We start from the raw sequence: 16795 nt of genomic DNA, 5'->3' as shown, positions 1-16795 counted from the left end.
ACAAGACCTAACATTAGCTAACATTAGCTACTGGTCTTACCAGACCAAATAAGGCTATAGCAGCAAAACCCTTGAGTGTACTGAATTGAGTAAAGGTGTGTTTTATTGCTTAAGAATCCAACTTTTGTTTCTAAAAGTAAGCATTGTGTTATTTTGTCTTTCAAAAGTTACAGTGACCAGGTTGAAAATGTGACCGGCATGGAGAAACAACATGATCCCGCTTTTCTGCAAATACTCTAATTCAACTGACTTTAACCACATTGCAAACGCAGTGGGGATGCTGTTTTGAGATTTTCACATTTATGTCAGGAGGGACGTGTTCCTTAATGTCTGACGGGCAAGATCTTTAACCTTGAACAGCTCCAGTGGAACCACAGGAGCCAAGAGAGGAGCAGCATGGTGGTACTGAGCAGCTCACAGATGTAATGACATGTGTGAAGGGATTTTAAAAGACAATGGTGAAGAAATTACTTTTAAATTCCAGCTGCCTAAAGACTACCCACACGCTATTTCCCATTAAGGGCCACATCCTATCAGCACACCTCTTTGAAGGTAATGTACCCATTAGCCACGAATGAAACGCATGAATACTGATGAACTTTGTAATTGCTGCCAAGCCCCCCCGCCCCCCATCTTACACACACACATCCTCCATGTATTCAATCAGGTGACCTTTGGCCCAGTAGCTGGGCCCTTGCTGCTTGCAAATTAACCTTTGTCTGTGTGTGGAGACCCTCGGGTGCCATCCTGGAGAGGCTTATCAGGATCTAATTGTGATTGGCAAGAGGATGGAAGTTGTGATTAAATCTGGACTTGAGTCCCGAACACTTGGGTGGCTGGCTTAATGAACTGAGCTGCGAGGGGTCACACCCAGGGTAATGGGGATCTATCAGGATTCATCCACACACTGGTACCTGTGGTGGCCATGGCCTCAGACTGAGAAAATGTTTGAGTGCATACAGTTTGCAGCTTGTTCTATTATTTTTCATGTCCTATTTTAAAGGTGTGTCTGTAGATGTATATATACATGCCCTTATTTGCCATCATGTATGTTTTAGGGCAAAACTTCAGTAATATGAGACATATTCATGTTGGCCTTCCAGTCCACTCAAACATCTCAAAAAGGTTTTTATGCTTGTATGATGTTTCTATGTGTTGTCTATCTTATACACTGGTCTTGAGAAAAAACAACATATAATTTTGCTACATGTGTATTTTTATTTTGTGGTTGGAATGACAAATAAACTTGAACTTGAATTATTCTCAGTATTTATCGATTGTTTTTTGATTCATTGTTTAGCCACAAGTTCTCCAGAGCTCAAGGCAACAACTTCAATTTTCTTTTAAAAAAAATGTTATTAACATTTTTTAAATTTTATTTCATTCAACTGTTAGCCATTTTGACTGTCAGTCAGTCTGTCAGCCCGAACAATGAATCCTACCGACTCTGTTGATCCCCTGACTTTTCCTCTATGGCGCCACCATGAGTTTCACATTTGTGGTTTCAGTGAAATGAAATGGCTCAACAACCTTTGGATGGATTGTCATGAAATTCGGCTCAGACATTCATGACTCCCTCAGCATGAAATATAATAACTTTGGTGATCCCATGATGTTTCCTCTAGCAAATGCAAATAAACTAAAACTCTTAGTAGCACACTCTTCTTTTATGATCTCAAACCATCCCTTTTGTTTTTTTTGTTTTCCTCCAATGATTGCTACACATGCAAACACTTAAACTTAACACAATTAAATGAATGCACATATTAGTGTAACACCTAATTCTACCCCAAAACAACCTAAACCTACATTAGATGCTTATCATTCTTAATTTTCTGCTGTATTTTACTCCTTTACCACACCTTTGTAATTGTCTACTTTTTGTGACACTATCATTTCATGAAGAGCAAAACCAGATTGTATGTTTAGAGGTAAATCAAACTGAAAACCACAGATGTAGTCACAATGTTGAAGAGCACTCATCTTTACCCATCTCTACCATTACTGGAGTGTGACTACTCTATAGCCAGCAGCCATACATTACTGGATGTATATATCTATAAATATAAACCTACATAGAAGATGGGAAAAGTGATTACCGATGTGCAGAAAAATGTCTTAACACTAGATTCCTTTGCTTAAAAATGCATGCCAACAAAATCAAATCTGTCATGTCTTTTGCACTTGGGAGATGAAGAAGCAACCCCCCCACGTCCACCACACTCTTCCTCTGCTTTCTTCATCTTCCTCCATCCTCCCCTCCTTTACATTGCTCGCTGATTTCTCCTTTGTGCCTTTTCACTTAACTCCCTCCTCCCTCTTGCAACTCTTCTGTCTTCTCTGGGTGATGGCGGATAATGACTTGTCATGTAAACTCCTGTGTGTGTGCACCGTATGTGAATGTTTTCATGTGTGCGTGCGCTTACTTCCTGCTCCCTACCCCACCCATCTCTGCAGATCATCTACTCGACGCCTTCTTTCTGCTCTCTCTCTTTGTTAGTTCCTTCTCCTTTGGAACTCTTCCATTGCAAAGAAGCTGAACAGACTGTTTGGATGTCTTATGTAATCACGCGGATCACTCTAGCACTAAGGTACAGTACTATGTGTGAAGTCAACGAGCTCAAAGACTGTGGCTGATTTGACGTTGCAATTCTCTGTTGTTCTTCTTTCTTGAGTCGATGGAGCTCATTAATTGCCTACATTTCATCAAACAGGGGCATTGCTTTTACTGTCCCAGCTGTAGCTGCCGGGAAATTGAATGAATTAAATTTTCATGTTGTTGTCTTGCCATCCATATTCTCCTCTATACAGCTGCACTGACTTCTTTATGGTAATGATAAAGAATCTTCTAATTTTAAACCCAGTGTAAAAATAAAATAATTGGGCTCTGCCTCATAAAGTATTCCAGTTGCAACGTACTGTAGTATCGTGTGTATAAGTCCATTACAAGGATAGGATTCAGGAAATTTCTTCCCATTTAAATTTAATCTTATACCACTTTGCAAGACACATGGCAAACCATATTTGATTAAGATAATGATACTTACAAGGCTGAAATATTTCAAATTTCAGTGGAAATGAATTGCAATTTGTTAATAAGCTAGAACATCTCATAGATTTTCAAAGTCATGATAATTCAACAAGATTGAAAATATACAGCCACTCGTTAAATGCTAGCATGCTGACAATGACAATGCTAATATGTTAGTGTTTAGCAGGTACAATGAGCAGCATCTTCACCATTTTAATTTAGTGTGTTGACATGCTAACATTTGCTAAAGAGCACTAAACAGATATTTGGTCATCATCCAAAGGGGTGAACAAATTCAAATTCTGACCTGATGGTGGCACTAGATAAAGTTAAGGGATCACCAAAGTGGTTACAATTCATCCTGAAGGGGACATGAAAGTCTGTACTAAATGTCATGACAACCCATCCGGTGGTTGCAGGGACATTTCACTCACAACCACCAATGTCAACCTCACAGTGGCACTAGAGGAAAAGTCAGGGGGTCACCAAAGTCATTTATAATCCATCATCTATAAACCATTAATATCTGCACCAAATTTGGTACCAATATGTTGTGTACATGTCGAGATCAATAGATATGTGAATTTTCTAACCTACTTGTGGCACTACAGGAAAAGTGAGTGGGCCACCCAAATCAGCAGACTTCATTTTCTGGGAACCATAAATATATGTTCAAAATTCTATGGCAATCTATCAAATAGTTGTTGAGATATTTCAGTCTGGACTTAAGTGATGGACAGACTGACTGACATTCCCATGGCTAATAAGTTAGAGCTAAATATGTATCAGCATTGAGACCCTGAAGGACAAGTTTTTCCAGTCTTGACTGTCCACACAGAATAAACATATTGTGCCCTAAGTTGGTTTCAGCTGTAAGCATTTTACGTGTTTGCAGTGTTTCCAAATATTGTGTGAGAGAACATGCTGGTCTCAGTCCCCTAATAAAGTTGGAGTCGACTTCATTCCTTCCTTTCTAAAACAAATTGCTCCAAGCATCCTCGTGGCTCAGCCTCCAGAGCATAGTACCAGGGATACCACATACATTGCCACAGTAAAGTAAAGCCTTGCAAAACTAAACAAACAAAGCAAATAATGAACTGTACCAAACCTCCCCAGCACGAGAAGGTATTCCTCTTTCTAATGGCCTTGAGGGATCTCTGCAGAAAAGGTTAGAAAATATTAAAGGATTCACAACTTCAACACAGTAGTTTGGAGAAAGCACAACTACCTCTTTGGTCCAAAGAATAAGTCTGGCAGTTTTGTGCAGGATAAAAATTACATAGTATTTTTCACTACGAATTGTTATACATGCAAAGATGCAAAATATAGTCCAATCTCTTCACAGACATCCCGTGAAGAAATTGGACTGTGAAGAGAGGAAACAGTAAGCCTGTTTCCTGGAATAGCCTCATGAATAGTGGGGAAAATCTAAAACTGGCAGGTGTTCTCAGAAACGAACCCAAAGCTTGTACCAGTAGCGCTATGATTTATCATCACCCTTATCAGCTTCTGTTGTCGAGCAGTTGTCAGCTTGGCCAGCCAAATGGCTGATTAAAATGTATGTGTGGCCACCCTAGAGTGAAATGAAAGCTCTGACTGTGGCAGAAGATGGATTCATGTGGCAGAGCGTACGGTTTAATACAACGTAATGTTATTGACATGCTCCTATGCTTTATTATTTCTCCTCCCGCTCCTAAGCACATTACAATTGCTCTGCCATACACGGCCCTTTGACAAATGTCCTGCACAGCTACAATGTGCGGAGACATGACAGTTTTCCCCCTTCTACTCATTGCATCTTTTGCCCAGATGTCTGAGACCATGTTTTTTCAAGAGGCTCTTTTTCATTTATTTTTAAAAATTATTCTTATTTTTTCTGCTCAAGAGATCCAAATGCAACTAAAAGCTGCCTCTCAGAGTCTCAATCTGCTGAATCAAATGCTTAGATATTTATAAAAATGTGTGGTTTAGGCTTGGTAGGGGAGGTAGGTATAGTTTTTTTGTCCTTTGAAAATCTGCAGTGTGCTGGAGTCATGCTGGGATTGCACACTGTGCTGCACAAGAAATAGCTCTTTCCAAAGTATTTCAGAGTGTCCTTCTGAATTCAACACACAAATGCATTCTGCCATGGAATACTTTAGGATTACTGAGGATATTGAAATGCAGTCTTATGAAAATAGTTTTTAATTAGCCGTCATTTTGCAGTAACACTTGTGGCAGCATACATACACAAGATGAGTGCTCCCAACCAAAAAATAGCTATGAAGTGTTTGCTGATGGTAAATCAACACCACAACTCACAAGTCCTACGCAATACAATAAATGTGTTTTACTTTGAGGGACAGTAATATACCTGCTTCTGTACACACTGGTTGTGTAACCACCAGGTAGTGTTAATTTTGGCACCTTACTCTGATTTAGTTTTAGATCAGTCTTTTGATGAAAATGCATATAATTTTTTTGTCCATTGTTGTTTAGTCTACTTTTTTGCCATGCATTATTTTTATGCTTTTTAAGCATAAAAGGGGCTATAAGGTTTAGCTTGGGAGGGCCAGCTAAAATGGACAACATTAATGCAAAGCTGTTCCTTAGGCAAACATTGAGTGAAATATTTTGATTGTTGAAAGCCAACATTTTGTGCTCATTCCTGTCTATAAATACTAAAATTTCCAACTGAAAGTAACGTAAATGTTATATCCACACACTGGGTGACTGTTGATAATGGTGTGTTAATATTAGCTTACCTTTTTATAGTTGCATGTTTTCCTAGTTTATCTCAGCTGTGTTTTGTCCAGTTTTCAGTGGGATTATAGATGCATTTGGTCCATAAATCATTACTTTTTTCCTTATAAGAAGCCTGTAACCTTAGATATAATCACTGGTATAACAACTGAAATCAAGATGCTGCTTAGCAGTGTGTCAGCTGAACCAACTTTTGAAATATTGATAGGAACTATAATGTATGATTCTCCAGATGCTTGCCAGTTGTTGATTAAAACTACATTCATCTATCCATTTGTTTGTCTTTCAGAAAAAGTTATTAGTTGTTGAAGACTGTAATAGATTTTGTCACAGATTTTGTTATCAAAGGTAACTTTTTATGTATTTAGTCTCAAGGTCATCAACAAATATTTTTCACTGACAAAATTAGTGGAACTAATTAGTGTATAAAAAAAAGTGTTGATGAAAGCATAACAACACAGGTGAGCTTTTTCTTGGAAATGTTTTATCAGATCTGCATTTCTGAAAATATTTGTTAGTGGGCTGATAAGGGACAATTTAATAACAAGACAAAAGTCTAAAAACTGTGTTAGCAGTCCATGGGGACTGTGTTGCTCCTTCCACTCAGCCAGACCATTGTAGTTTGAGCCAGCAAAGCCACTGACATCGACACTGTGATCTCGCTAGCAGGGCTAAAAATATGCTGTGTAAGGGGAAGAATGTTAAATGCTGAAATATAACATATTGATCTGTGTATTAAGCAAACAATGTTGTCATAGTGTCTCGAAGGAGCCAAACGGCTCGTGTGTGTGTGTGTGTGTATGTGTGTGTGTGTATTGCTGTGAGGCACTGTGAATTATAGGGATGCCAACACATGGACATGCTCTTTTCTAAACATCAAAACGATGCATGTAATGGCTGAAGCCTTGGTAACAAAAAAAATTCTTTTCCACATATTCTCCACTTAACCCAGAAACACTACATGGCAGCTTGATGTAGTTGGAAACTAGCATCACATCTGTTCTGCTGGAGAGGACACACTGTGTATCCGTGTATGTGTGTGTGTGTGTATGTGCTTGTGTGTGTGTACATGTTAAACATTGCCAGACTAAAATGCTATATCACTCCAGCACACTACAGCTGTTCGGAATGAGAGAGGGAGAGTCCGGCGCCAAGTCTGCAAGTCTGAAATCCCATTTTGGATCCAAACGCTGCATTAGTAGAACCTTGATGTCATCCCTCTACCCTGAGGCCTGGCAGGCTAGTTTTTAAATGAATCCTTTTAACAAGCCTAATCAGAGGCTGGAGGAGCCAACTGAACAGCATGTGGTGTAGCGGGAAGGAGAGCAGAGCAGATGAAATTACAGCTTTAGGTAAAAGAGCCGTTGGATGATGTAGAGCTTGAATGAAATCTCCAAAATGACCTGCACTTGAACAGAAGGAGTATGAGGTACAGAAACAATGAAACCTCCACCTCCTTGTGTAATGGTAGCCAGTGGGTACAGTGCTGTGCAGCGAGTAAACCTCACTCCCTGACACCTTAAGAGATTTGCTGGCAATAGATGCTTGTGCCCGTGGGTTTTAGCCTCCTTGCTAGCGCGCCTGCCCCTCACGTCTGAGCTCATGAGTTCCGAGTCCATGTCGGGACTGTGCTTGTCTACACATTGGAGGTTTTATTTGAACCTCAATTTATTTGGAGTTTGGACCTTGATGATCATTGAAAGCAATTTGAAGAGGGTACAGTATGTCATTGACAGTGTTAGAAATTATGTGATTGTTCCGAGCAGTGTGGTAAGAGGAACACAAATGATTCGAGGAAATTCTGATCAGGGTCATGATTATCAGTGAACACAATGGTTTAAGCATAAAAAGTGCCAAGAGAGGCCACAAAATAGATTTTAGTTTTTGACTGAAGGAATAGTTTGACATTTTGGGAAATATGCTTATTTGCTCTCTTGACGACAGTTAGATGAGAGGATCAATACCACTCTCATATCTGTCAATGTCTCTTCAAGCTGGAGCCAGCAGTTGATTAGCTTAGCTTAGCACAAAGACTGCAAACAAAGTGAAACAGAAAGATACAGAAAGCTAGCCTGGCTCTGTCCGCAGTTAGCAGAATGTGCCTGCCAGAACCCCTAAATCTCACTAATTAACATTTTATAACTTGTTTGTTAATTTGGCACAAGGCAAAATTAAAACTTAAGAATGACAATCTCTGCTGGTTACCTGGCAACCTCACAGTGATTACACACTGGCCCTGGTCAATAAAAAAAATCATTTAACAAGATATGTTAATTACGGAGCTTTAGATGTGCTGGTACGCAGATTTGTTACCTTCAGAAATAGCCAGACTATCTGTTTCCACCTGTTTCCACTCTCTGTGCTAAGCTAAGCTAGTGGTGGCTTCATATTTAGAGTAGCCTACAGACATGAGCATGGTATCAATCTTCTCAGTGAACTGTTGGCAAGAAAGTGAATACATGTATTTCCCAAAGTGCTGAACCATTCCATTAAAACAAACTGATTTTGTGTTTCTGGGAGGCTGCAAAGATATTGTGAACTTGACTTGCTCTGGTGCCTAAATTTAAACAAACTATTGAATGAAAGAAAAAAGGTACACAGATCATGTTCCACCATCTTATATCATGTAGTAGATTGCTGTTAGAAAGAATTGAACTCCTTGAGACATCCATTTTCATCTCCAACACTGATCAAGTGACCGAAAACTCATCATAAAGCTAGCCTTGAAATTATTAATACCCTGCCTATGTCGCCATGAGCCATGAGAGAAAGTTCTGGAGACAATTCTCATTGGGAGCACTCTCTCATCATGATGAGGGGAAAGAGAAAGAACTGTGGTCTGGTCGATCTATTTTGGGTGAAGCAAGCTCGTCTGAGCGCTTCTCTTGCTTTGTGAAGCCACTCTGAAAAAATGATTTGATTTTCCTTTTTCTGCCCCTTTTTCGCTAAAATGCTTGGGCAAGCAGCAGGCACACAGGAGCACTAACACATACACTGCAACATAAACAAGTGCAGTTATAAAAGAATATAGGCACAAATGCCGCATATGCATGCCAAATATAACCACAAGATAGACCTCAGTCTATCTCCCTCTGTGTCATACACACACAAAGGCACACACGTTGGCTAAGTGAATGTTGCCATGCAACCACAGTTACAACTAAACTTATGAAAGCTGTCCTTTCTGCTTCCTACACCTCTTATGGAAATGCTCTGCTCCCAGCATTTTTGCTGTTCTCAAAATTAACATTTTAAAGCACAAGATGATACCAGAGCTTCTCTATAGCCGTGTTCCTTACTTGAACCTATTGCTCACCACTGTAGGAAGTGGTAGAAGAATGTATTAATTCATAGACATAGAAAGTATGGTTGAATAGGGATAGAAATAGCACTGAAATTAATCAATCGGCAATTGACAGAGAATTAGCAGACAACCATTTTCAAAAGTCAGTGAATCATTTAAGTAATAAGTAGTAATGAGTAATAAGTAATTATGGAAGTAATTTAGAGAAAAGAAAGAAAAGAAAAAATATTTAACACTAGCTGGTTCCAGCTTTTCAAAGGTGAGGACTTGCTGCTTTGCTTCAGACCCTGGGAAGCTGTGGCATTTTTTACTATTTTCTGACATTTTAGAGACTCAACAATTTATAGATTTATTGCAAAAAGAATCAAAATTTGGATCAATAACAGCATCCCTAGATGGAATCCCACACCTTCTTACTGAGGGTCACCCAGATCACTGCATTCAGAATACAAAGGCTTTGAAACACACTCTCGTCAACTTAATGCTTTGCTTTTGTCGCTATTACATTGACTTCTGATTACAATAAATTCAACTCAGTCCCTGTGTAGTTCTCATAATGAAGCTAGGGCCGCTTTTTCCTACTGTGACCTTGTGTAAAGCATGTGAAGAATGGTGTTTTCCCATGAGACACCCTCTTTTGCCCAGCGTTAGTGTTTTAGAATAATGAACTCTGCTTAATAACAGGGTGTTGGCGTGAAACAATGAATGATCATCAATTAAAACGGTGGGAGAAAAGGGAGAACAAATGACCCTGGTAACCCTTGGTAACACAGGAAAGCTCGTGTGCATACACACACGCGCATACCAGTGCCACTTCACTACTGCAATTAAGCACATATTCCTCCCCTGGAGGATACATCCCAACAGGGCACCGATGATAAGGTGAAGTCCCTTAACCCTCCTGTTGTGTTCATTTCATGTTAATTATTTCTGTGTTCCTGGTCCAAAATGACCGCCCCATTATAGCTTTTTATAAATCCATAAGAATACATATATTATTGATTATTTTGACTATAACAAATAGTCAGATGCAACATATTGTGATATTTATCCCAGACTACTTTGTGTCAAAGTTCAATTAACAAAGACATTTGTTTTTGAAACCATTTCAAATTTTTAAATAGTGTCACAAAATAAAAATCTGATGTGTTCAGTTGTCTTTTGGTCTTAATCATATTCTGTGTTGTCTTCAGCTTCTGACACTTCCTCCTCTAATGTATCTTCACTCTCAGTTTCCTGGCCTCCCTCCTCCTCACCAGTGTCATGATCAAAGATATGATCAGGAGCATTACATACAGTATATTGTTTGTTCATTATGCAGCCACAGAATGAATTGCGAGCAAGGCCTCAAAAAAGCTTTATATAACAGAGCTAGAAGAAAAATTCTACACATTATTACAATGTTGTGATTGTTTGTGAGAACTGCAAACAGGTGTGGTTCCCCTGGGGGAAAGAAGATTCTTTTGGGGAAAGGTTCCCATGGGGGTTGCCATGGAAGCCAAGAAGGGGAATGATGTGTGTATGTGTGTGTGCGTGTGCTCAAACACACATGCATGTAGGGGTCTGGGAGAGGAAGTGTGCTCATCTGATGAATGGGCATGTGCCTGAACTCAGTTTTATATGCTAATTGTAGTCTCACCCATTCATTTAATTTCACTGGAAACACCACAGGTGTACAAACATCAAATAAAACAATCAAAATTTAATGAAAATGATCCAAATTTATTTTGTGTGTTCAGATGCTCTGTGTTGACAAAGTCATGGAAACGTATGACAATCAGATTAAATGAACTACATTTTTTCAGAGAGAAAACTTGTAAATCAGTCCAATTTGGCCGCAAACACAACAGGAGAGTTAAATGTTGCCATGATTTCGTAGACTAAAGACCCCTGGGTGACCGTGTGAAACTCCAAACGTTTTTCTTCTTCTGCACCCTTGGGGGATGGATGCAAGGTATGTCAGACACTGTTAGGCTCCTGATCAGGGCCAGCTGGGCTTGAATGTGTGAGAATCTATAACAAAGCATATGCAAGTGTGTGTGGTTGTGTTTGAGCTTCCATACATGTGTAGGAGTAACGTTAGCAGTTGCCATTTCACTTTTAAAAGTTGCTTTTTTTGTTTTTACTCTTTATTTTTCTCAAAAACGGTTCTTTCCTGCTCTCTCTCCACCTCCCATTTAGAGGCACTCAGCAGGGGGCAGGACATTCACAATTCACAAATACTCTGGCTTTTCTCCAACAAAATATCAGTTGAGCAAAGCATTATTTTGAGAAGGAAAAAATAAAAGGGTTCACTTGTTTTTGTGAGAAAATTTTGGATTCTGTAAAGCAGAATGGCATATTTTTGAATGTGACATGAAGAAGAATGTGGTGCTACAGCGATGGCCAGGAGGAAACATAACCAACCTCACATATTTCACAGTCACCAACACAGAAGGAGTAATGGATTCCTGTTTCTACATCAGGGTGTCACAGAGACTCTGTAGCTCCGCTGGAGGCACTGCCAGAGGTGCACGTCTTGAAAAATGTAACGGCAGCTTGTGGCTACGAGGTCTACAGAGATAGCACATGGAGACCACAATAACTGTGAACGGTCATCTTGAGCTACTTGTGTATTCTCCTACATGTTTCTCTTGCTGGCAGAGATTGTGGATGGTGGAAATAATATAAATACATTTGTCATCTAGCAAAGCCTTTTCCAGTGCAAACATTCTCCTCTCTGTGATTGTCGCTCTCAACTGTGAAGGGAATAAAAGAATATAGACACAATTACTTCAGGTATGCAATCATTGCACAGCATAGCCTGATAATATATGATACTAGGGTTGAATATCAGGAAGTGAGATCCAGGTATTTCTAGAGAATTCTCACCATTATCTGTCCCTGTTTCCCAGAAAAACACTAGCTGTGTGTCTGTGTATGGAGAATATTGTATGTGCTGAAACAAAGACACCTTCTCCAAACGTATTTAATGCCTCCATGCAACTGCTGTAGATACAGTCCGACCCAAATTGTCTTTTTTCCAGTAATATAACTGGATCAACTTTCCACCTGCAGTGGTTTCTTCCAGTTGCATTTCACGCTGAAATAGCATTTTACAGTTCAGCTGTGTGGCAAAATATGGTTTAGATTAAATGAACAAACTAGAGTGCAACATCTGTAAATGTAAACCATGCAGACAGTTCAATAAGCAACCTGCAGTAGGTACAGTTGCAGAGCAGATTTCAACAGGTGGAGCATTGATCGCAGAAGATTGCCCTGACATTACAACAAAGTGTCGGTGAACAATGCCCCAGTTCTTCATACCAGCTAAATAAAATGCTGAAATGGCTGCATGCTATGGATATTCCATCACTGCCATTGCAGCAGTAACAACCTCAGTATAATGGTTGTCAACTGAAAAACAGAGTATCAAATGGCTCAGTGTGGCTGGCCTTGTGTTTATTTCCAAAAAGAAGAGGAATTGGTTAAAAAAAATATATTGTCATATAATTTAACAAACACAAGAAAACTAGAATACATTTTATGATTAATTATCCTCAATAAAATCAAACTTCTTGGCAGTAAAAGAGTTATATATCCCCAGTAAATTTTAAAATCGAGGGAAACCTTCAACCCAACATGACACATTTATCTAGTGTTGCTACAACAATCAACAGGTGAAGTCTCACCCTGAATAAATCTATTCCTACGCCAGAAGCATCGACAGCTGCACCACTGAAACACCTCAACAGAGAAGCATCAATCCAAATTAAGTTGTAGTTTAAGTGAAAGGCAAAGTTAGACTCACTGTGACATTAAGGAGGGTGGTCACACACACACACACACATCCTCCCTCTCTCCAACCTTCATTCCCTCAGCCAACTCTTGTAACTGACTTAATGATCCGGATATATCAAACCTGTGAAAGGTTTGACAGCGATGGATGGAGAATTAGAGAGATTTAAAACATCTGATGTTTTTGTAGATGGTGATTTTTCTAAATTTTGTTGCATGTGCACCAAAGATGTTGTGCTTTTCTATTTGGCGATGAAATACTAAGAGTACTACAAATACTGTTAAAGATTAATATTTAACATTATTTTAATGACTGAAACTGAACATGATGTTCAAATGTTATCATTAGCCTGATATTTTTTGATAATTATATGGTCAAAATCTGGTGTCTTGACAGCACAAGTGGCCACGGGTGTGTAGCCTCTGCGCTTGTGTATGGGAGTGGCAGGGTGCATGGCTCCTTTCACTGCGGCTTGATCAGCATGCAGGCTGAGGTGTGGGCGAGAGCGGTGATTGAATACAGAGGCTGCAGGCCCCGGCACTGCCTTTAATCTCCCCTCCCCATTTAACTTGGCCTCTGTGCTGCTGCTCTGCCGAGGCTCAGCTGGGGCATAAAGACACATACACATACACATTGCTCAGTCTGCCAGCCTCTCCCGGTCCTATCTGTCTTCTGATCTGTCCGTCTTTCTCTTGGTGTGTGTCCTCATCTTCCTGTCTGTATCTGATTGGCTGTTTTTCTTTTTTATCCCCCTTTTTGGTGTTTTGAGTCTCCGTTTGTCCCCTGTCTTCTGTCTGTCTTCAAAGCTGTAATATACAGTAAAATCAACACCTGAATTTGAACTACACAGGAGCCAAACTGTCAAGGAATCCCTTAGCGTTAATTTTGATATCTCAGTGCAATGATGGGGATTTCGTTTTAAGTATTATGTAGCTTAAAGTCCCAGTTAAATGAAAAATATGTTTTCCCAGTTTTAATCCCTGTGTTAATTTTTCATTTATCTCTTGTTATATGCCAAATATATGTCAAAAAATCAGTATCAGAGTATGTTACATCACAATCCATGTCCTTTCTTTTTCTGTAAAACGGTTTCAAATGTTTGATGACTCCGTTTACAGAAGTTCATCCAACCAAATGTGACTTTGAGCGAGTAGCTAGCCACACCTGTCACATACAACCGCACTTCACAATTTGTGGGTTGTAGTAGCTAGCAGAGTAACATGGAGAGAAATAGAAAGAGATGTGTGTTTGGATATCAGTGGGCAAAAACTTTGTTTTCATTTCCAAAACAACGTGGATGAGGTCTAATTCATTCATCTCGTCCTCCCCCTCTTTTAGTGGTCCAATCAAATGTGAAGGATTTGATTTAAATCCCTTTTGTAACTGTACACCACTCAAATATTCTGTTTCACTGGGAAATACGTCACAGTACAGAAGCTAAAGACGCTCTAACTTACGTTTCACTGGGACTTTAAGTGCATATCAATGCCAATTTCAGAGTATGATCCATTTTATTTTATTAGCCAAAGGGGAATGTTGTAGACAGCATATAATAAGATCAGTGGCAGGTTTTGGGTTGGGTTGTATTTACAGTTATCTTTAGCAATAAAGCGCTCTTTTATAGGATTTTGTGATCATCTTATTGCAGTATCCACACTCCTGAAATCTCATCATTGCCTGTGCTTTTAAAATGAACTCCCCATCCTGGAACACAAGTCTGGTGCATAGTTGCTGCCGCTGGCAGGTTCTGCTTTATTCGTTTGAGGTGATATGAGGATGGTAGGAGAAGTGTGTTGTAATTGTACCAATCAGTTTTCTTCTTCTCAATATTGCTGTTGTAAGAGTGTTGTCCTCTTTTATAAGGAGGATCCTAAAACAAAATTAAAAAAGACACAAATAGGAGCGTCATGCACTGAAATTCCCCAGCAGCTGTACAAAGCCTATTCTGTCAGTTCTTACTGCTTATAAGTCGTTTTATTTTACAACCATTAGAGAAAATAAAAAAGCATATTTATTGTATCTACAAGTTCCCTCTCCTGTATTTAATTTCTGCTGACCTACAGATGACCCTTAATTTTTGCTATTTTGTATGTATATGTTAGCAAATCTGATTCATAGTGGTGGGTTGATGACCAAATGATTAACATAGTGTAGATTCTGTGACTGTTTTCCAGAAGTCTCTTCCAGTGCATGGTAGACATGGCGAACACATTTCACTGAGTGAAGATGAACATAATGTCAAGTTAAAAGAAAAACTGATGTAACAAGTCAATTATAGTGAATAGAAAAGTTGTTGTATTGAAGGCTGTTTTCTTTCATTGTCTTTTCAATGTGCATTAGGCTGCATGTGAAGTTTCAGTTTGCTGAAGATGTTGACCCAAGGGAGCAGATGGAGAGGATAACAGTTCTTCAGTGTTTAATTATTAAAGGCCTGAGAGTCAATATATGAAGAGGCAACCCCTTACTACTTGTCCACAAAGATGAAAACAGCTCCAGCAGGCGATGTGGATGCAAGGACCTCTTTAATTTATTACTTTATAAGTGCAGTGAGTGAGTGGAGGTCCACAATATAGTGCAAACACACAATTAATATAAGGGTGGTGGTCCCCTGTTTTTACTTTAAACTAGAAATGCCACCTCATGGTTATATGCCTCCGCCAACCAGTCAAGTTGCAGTTTACATCCATGTCTGTCCAGACTAATATAATATTTGTAGTGAAGTCTTTGGAGGAATTTAATAAAAAGTAACAAGTGTATTATCCTTGTATATGTCCACATGCTTGGCCAATAAAGCTGATTCTGACAGAACACAAAGTTGTAGTCATGTCAGTAGACAAAGCTTCAGATGTGGATGTTGCTGCAAAGAAGCTACAAATTCTAAACTATAGATGCTCCACACTCACCTTCAATCCGGCAAGACAGAAGATCTATACAATCACCACAGTTTCAATGTGGGCACCCAAGATTAGTGTCACCAGTTCACTATCCAACCAAATGTGAAATATGGTCACAATCTCACCTTCTGTTCCTGAGTTACGGCGTTGGACAATGGCCAGAAAAGTGTTTTTGCAGAACATTATGATGTCACAGTGAAGTTGACCTTTGACCTTTCGGATATGAAATGTCATCACTTCTTATCCTATTAGACATTTCTGTGAAACTTTGTCATAATTAGCGGATGAATTCTTCAGTTACAGCCAAAAAGATGTTTTGTGATGTCACAGTGACCTTGACCTTTGACTTTTGACCACCAAATTCTAATCAGTTTATCCATGAGTCCAAGTGGACATTTGTACCAGATGTAATGAAATTCCCTCCAGGCGTTCCTGAGATATCACGTTCATGAGAATGGGATGGACGGACGGACGGACGGACAGACAACCCGAAAACATAATGCCTCTGGCCATGGCTGTTGCTCCAGCCAAGACTGTCGCCAGCACGGAGGCATAAAAAACAAGTCTGTGTAGTCAAAAGGATCAGTGAACAATTCTACAGGTTAAGCACAACATATTTATAATAGTCTATTAGGTAAATAACCTCCGAAAATACTGATGGAACTACTCCTTGCATTGGCTAAGGCTGCCAGAACCCACAAGATGCCTGTCTAAAGCATTCCCTGTGATGGACAGAATGTGCCGTTAGGTGCAGGAAATTGGCAGCTGCACCAGGCTGAAAGTTAATATTTTTGTGTCTCAGAGGGGAAAAGAGACTGTAAGCACAACTTGGGATACAGGAGATGAAAACAGAGCGACTCGACACATCAGAACCTCCACTCTCACTGATGGGTCTTGGCTTTTGGCTGCTTTTCAGGTGAACTGTTCCAGGATTAGGCCTGTGTCAATATGCAATGAAAGTGAGGGTGAAGCTGATAGCTGCATAAACCTTTTAGAAGGACTTACTATTTCTAAATACTTAGATTATTTAGCCACTGTCTCACAAA

The 16795-nt window shown here is 39.5% G+C and overlaps 1 protein-coding gene across 1 annotated transcript in view; it reads right to left on the bottom strand.

The window, feature by feature from the left end:
• LOC137175871 (chemokine-like protein TAFA-5) overlaps positions 1-16795 on the bottom strand; it is a 99168-nt gene that overhangs the window by 59905 nt on the left and 22468 nt on the right. The window lies entirely within an intron of this gene.

The sequence above is a fragment of the Thunnus thynnus genome, chromosome 23, assembly GCF_963924715.1.
Source record: "Thunnus thynnus chromosome 23, fThuThy2.1, whole genome shotgun sequence".
In the NCBI taxonomy this organism is placed as follows: domain Eukaryota; kingdom Metazoa; phylum Chordata; class Actinopteri; order Scombriformes; family Scombridae; genus Thunnus; species Thunnus thynnus.
Note: the sequence above shows the minus strand (reverse complement) of the source record. Positions and strands in the feature narration are given on the sequence as shown.